The following is a 5,691-nucleotide window of genomic DNA, read 5'->3' as shown; positions in this document are numbered from 1 at the left end:
AAGCAGTTGCTAGGACCCTGAAGGCAGGCCAGCTGAATCTCCTATATGCTAACCCAAAGTCTGTGGACAGGACGTCAGGGAAGGGAGCTTAGAAGAGCCAGTTTGGGAATTCCACAAGGCCAGGGTGAAACCTGTATCTTGTTTTATTCTTATAACCTTGATGAAATGGGTACAGAAACCAAGGCTGAACAAAAGCACCCAGGGCTGGGGGATAGTTCAGTAGGTAAAGCACTTTGCTTTGCAAGCACAGGGGCCCTGTCTGATGAGGTTGTGGCTTCTGATTCTAGCACTTGGGGGGAGTAAAGGGGGAAGGATTCCTGGAACTTGCTGATTGATCTTTAATGTGATTGGTGAGCTCTAGGCCAATAAGAGACCCTGTTTCAAAGGAGGTGTACCTGAGGATGACAGCCAAGGTTGTCCTTTGACCTCTGTACAACGTGCGCGTGTGCCGCACAACACACACACACACACACACACACACACACACACACACACACACACACACACAAAACCAAAAGAACTGCAGGAAGCAGGAAAGCTAGGTGAGAAATGGTGCTCAGAAGCAGATCCAGTTGTTGATAAACATCAGTGAGGTAAATGAGTGAATTAGCAAAGCAAGTTTATATACTTACAAAATGGCTGCCTCCCTCCACCTCTAGGGGGAAAACAATCCCTCCATTCTCTCCTAACAGGAAACACAGAAAGAGTAGGACTCTGGGAAATGTAGTCTAGCCTCTCCAAGTTAGCACAGTACAAAGGCAGGCAATGGTACTGAGAAAAGCCCCTTAGAGCCCTTGGGCTGCAGTCCTATAGATGTGACTTGTACTCCAGGAAGGAAAATTAATCTTTGAAGGAATAGCATTGTCCCCACCGGCTGTTGCTTCCTGCAACTCCTGGTGGACCTGTGCTTACCTTATTCAGTCCACGTCCTCTGAAAAGCAAACATAAGCTAAATATGCAATAAGTTAACTAGAGAGAAAGCCTGTGTGAGGACATTAGAAGGCCCCTGAGAGACGGCAGGGGAAGCAGTCAGACCATACTGCAAATCCAACACAGGGAAAGGACGGCAAGGTTTAATGAGAGCGGTTCAGACTGTGGTGTAAAGCCACCTGGGAGTGCTGTCCTGTGTCTCCTGGAGACAGGCCTGCCTCCGTTTTCTAGTTATGCCTGGTGACTGGCAGGAAGGGGTGGCCTGCAAGAAAATGTGGCACAGGGGACTTGGAGTCATTCACTCCTGGCTGTCAGTTTTGTTTTTTTTTTTTGTGTGTGTGTGTGTGTGTGTTTGTTTGTTTTCATTTCTTGCTCTGAATAAGATAGACCTAGCCTGCCTTCCTCTTTTGGAGGGTGAAAGTAAAAATACTGAGGCCAGAGCCTTTGTTGATGGGAATAACAGAAGGGGAAGACAGTGGTGGGGTCAGCAGTATGGGTCAGTGGATGCCCAGTGATTGGGCAGCAATAGCAGAACTGCCTTTGCAGCCACTGGGACCTGCTCAACCACTGCTGAGAGCTTGGTGTGGCGCTTGCGTCTGTCTGCCTGCCGGTTTGGGACCACTGGATGCTAAACTACATACAGCAAGTGGCCCCTTCATGCACCCTGGGATATGGAACCACAATTCATAGAATTCATTTTTAAATTAAAAATGGCATCCAGTAAGTATCTGATTAAGGATCATCAAGAATTCCCCTCTCAAGCTGGCCTAGTGGTGCCCTCCTTTAATCTCGGGACATGGGGGGCAGAGGCAGGCCAGCCTGGTTCAAGGCCAGCCTGGTCTACATATCAAGTTCCAGGACAGCTAGAGCTACATAATTAGACACTGTTGTGAAAAACGAAAATCTCCCATTATTCTTCCTGCCTAACAGGAAAACTCAAAGGCACATCACTTTTATCTTCCGCTGAGCCACATGAGTGGGACTGTACTCCTTTGTGACTGGAGCTCCAGGAGACCATCCCTTTCGCAAGCTTATAGGTGAGTAAGCCCCACAGGCTATTTTTGACACTGACCTCCTGCTCAACCTCCCAGGTACTGCAACTGTTCCTAGCTTGGGCACTAGCTGTCTTGGAAAAAACAAAACAAAACAAAACAACAACTTGGTTTTCTTCCTAATTTAGAGCAGTCCCCAGGGCTTAGGGCTGTTTTCAGTAGCATGGTAAACAATCTGTTCTGACACATTGCAGTTGCAACAGCTTGGCAAGGGGATCCTCACCAGGTCTGAAGACTGCGAAGTGAATTCATTAACATCTTCCAGGCAGAGCCCTGCCCTGGTGCTGCGGTGTCAGGGACGGAAAGGAAGGAAATGCTGTAAACGTGTGGAGAACCCCCACCTCCAATGGCTTGGAGAGCAAACCTTTATGGTCTGTCTTTTATAGATGGATCTTTCTTTGTGCAGTGTTTCTAATGCTCCGTCCTTCAAGGCTAGGCTCATCAGTTTTGCCTACCGTACAACCATGGCTTCCTGAGGTAGCTGCCACTACTATCTCAATGGGTAAATGGCTACTGAGTACTGCTTAGCTACATACATCCTTACACATCTCCTAGGCCATTGTTTTTAGCCATGGCATTTGAAAGTCTAAAATCCTGGCTGACTTGAACTTGGGACTGTTAGATGCCCCAAAATATGACTAAGCTAATGATTTTTTTGTTTTGTTTTGCTTTGTTTTGTTTTTTGAGACAGAGTTTCTCTGTGTAGCCTTGACTGTCCTGGATTCGCTTTGTAGGCCAGGCTGGCCTCGAACTCATAGAGATCCTCCTGCCACTGCCTCCCTCCCCGAGTGCTGGGTAAGCCGATGATTTTGCGATGGAAGATTATGCTGGGTTGTCTGGTGCATTAGTCACGAATCCCCAAGAAGAAACAACTTTATGGAAGGAGGGCTTAATTTTGTCTCAGTGTGTGGACCAAGAATCGAAGACCAGACATGGACTTCCTCCAGTGAAGCAGTACCCTAGAAGGATTCTACTACCTCCCCAAATAGTGTCTCCATCTGGGGACCAAGTATTCAAGCACATAAACCTGTGGGGGCCACTTTACAGCTAAGTCTCAACATCTGGGTAGACTAAATGCAGTCCTGTGGACCCCCATGGGGAGGCAGAGGGAGCTATAACAGATGACATAAACAAGAGAAGTCAGTGTGAGGATGAACATAGTGATTTGTGAGTGTTAGCCATGAGGACGAGAGTGACGTAAGGATAAACAAACAAACAAACAAAAAACCAACCCAACAACAACAACAAAAACCAAAAAAACAAAACAACAACAACAACAAAAAACCCCCCCCAAAAAAAACAGCACAGCCACAAGAAGATGAAAGAGGCAAGAAACAGTTTGATGTCTACAACCTCTAAGGAAAGAAAACCCTGCTGACACCTTGATTTCAGACTCGTGGCCTCCAGAAGTGTTAGAGAATAAATTTATGTTGTTTTTAGCCACCCAGTTTGTGGTAAATTTCCATAGCAGCAGCCGAGGGAGCTGAAATATCACTTCTCCCCTAATTGTATCAGCCTTTCCGCTAGCTTCCTGGATACCACCTCTCTCTAACCCACCCTGAATGCAAAGCTTTCCCAAGTATCTTTGCATGTTGTCTTCAGAACTTTGTGTGATCTGGTCCTCCCTCTCCTGCTGGCACACCTTCAGTTTCCATAAGTAGTAATGGAATCATAGCAATAATCACTTTATGCTTTTGATGTGCTCAGTATTTTGTCGAACAATTTGTTGTTAATGTTATACTTCATTCTTGCAAAAACTCACAGGTTAGCATGATATGACTAATTCACTGGTGAAGAAATGGAGGCCTAAACAACAACAACAACAACAACAACAACAACAACACAACCAAGATGGTCCCGTGCTCTCACTTACCATTGTTATGAAACATCTGATAGATGCAACCTAAGGGAGGACGTGTTTAGTTTGGCTCACAGTTTTAGATGGCTCAGTCCATGGTTTCTTGGCCCCATGTTATTGGGAAGAGCATCATGGCAGCGAAAGTGTGTGGCACAGCACTTCTTTGTCTCATGTCAGACAAGAAACATGGCAAAGAATGGAGTAGGGACCAGGCACAGCTTGCAGACACTTCCAATGGCCTACATTTTCCAAGTTGGCTCAGCCTTCTAAAGTTTCCTAAAATAGTGCCACCATCTGGGGACCAAGAAGTTTACGTGAGCCAATGAGGACATTTCATAGTCAAACTTTAACATTGTCCTTGTTCCCAGTCCCACCTGTTTTTCCCAAAACCTACCACCCTTTTCTGGAATCAGGGTATGGACCATTTTCTTTGAAAACTAAGTTCTTACCCATAAAATGTCTTCTAGGGAGCATTATTAATTATTTTTCTTACTGCTGTGACAAAGCACCCAACAACAAGCGTTTTAAGGGAAGAAGGAGGCATTTTGGCTTACAGTTCAAGGGAACACAGTCCATCATGGAAGGGAAGTCTTGGTTGCATCACAGTCCACAGTTAGGAAGCAGATAATGAGGATTGCTAATGATTTGCCCTTTTTATGCAGCCCAGGACCCAAGCCCAGGGTGCTGTCCATTTTTAGGGTGGGTCTTTTGACTTCAGTGAACCTAATGATGGTAAGCCCTTATGGGCATGTCTCCTCAGAGATTATAGACCCTGTCAAATTGATAACATTAACATCACAGAAGGCAATAGCAAGGCTTGAATGTGAACTGCCGCATGCACTCTTGTGTTTGAAGAGCTGGTCCCCAATTGCTAGTAGCATTTATGAGGAAGGGACTGATCAAAAGACATAGGTCATCAGGGACAGGTCCTTAAGGGGTGTATTATTCTTGGTCCTTTCCTATCACATTCTCTCTGTTTTCCTGGTCTCACTGTAGTACAAGGTGCCCTATCACATGCTGTTATCACCACGCAGCTGGCCAATCATGATGAACTTATCTTCTGAAACTGTGAACACACACACACACACACACACACACACACACACACACACACACACCATGTGGCAAGATCATATAAAGTTTTGAAGAACATGTTTAGGAAAGTTTTGTACTCAGGGTGGTTTATAGAGGAGAGAATTGGTCTCCAGGAAGCTATCTGAATGACTGATGTAATTCAGGTGAGAAGTGTGTATGTATACACAAACACATACAGACAACAAACACACACATACACAATCACACATACACACACACACACACACACACACACACACACAATCACGAAGAAGAAAGAAAAACTCCCTAATATTCTAGCCTTCCTTTAAAATTTTTTCTCCTAACCCATAAGTAAAAAGGCAGTCTTAAAGTTATTACTATTCTGTTGGTTATATTTTATGATATGTTTTTGGCTCAGAAACACATCCCTTCCCAAGTTACATATATGTTAGTTTCCTAAGTAGATTTTAAAGCTAGAATGCAAAATTTATATGTCTCCTTTTTTTCTATGTATCTTAGAGTATATGACTTATTTGGTAGTTGATCAGAAACAATTTTAATTAGCCATTACATATTTACTGAATGGAAACAGGGTTCTCTGACCTCTTGCTTAACAATAAACTGGATCTGAACGTTGGGAATGGTCAATTGAACATCTCCTTTCTGGTTGGAAGAACCTGTTGAGCTTGGAGACAGAGAGCATGCCTCTCCCTTCTGTCTAAATATCAGGCAATCACTTAAAGCTTTTAGCTAATTTTTCTAACAACTGGTGGAAAATGTGTGCATGTTTCCATT

General features: G+C 44.5%; 1 long non-coding RNA gene across 1 annotated transcript; it reads left to right on the top strand.

The window, feature by feature from the left end:
* Nucleotides 1-1,541: 1,541 nt before the first annotated feature.
* LOC311605399 lies at nt 1,542-5,006 on the top strand. The gene is made up of 3 exons (XR_014781927.1): nt 1,542-1,650; nt 1,861-1,967; nt 3,747-5,006. It is a non-coding gene; the product is annotated as an uncharacterized lncRNA (long non-coding RNA).
* The last annotated feature ends 685 nt before the right edge of the window (nt 5,007-5,691 follow it).

This window comes from Acomys minous, assembly GCF_964271855.1.
Source record: "Acomys minous genome assembly, chromosome: 9".
NCBI lineage: Eukaryota > Metazoa > Chordata > Mammalia > Rodentia > Muridae > Acomys > Acomys minous.
Note: the sequence above shows the minus strand (reverse complement) of the source record. Positions and strands in the feature narration are given on the sequence as shown.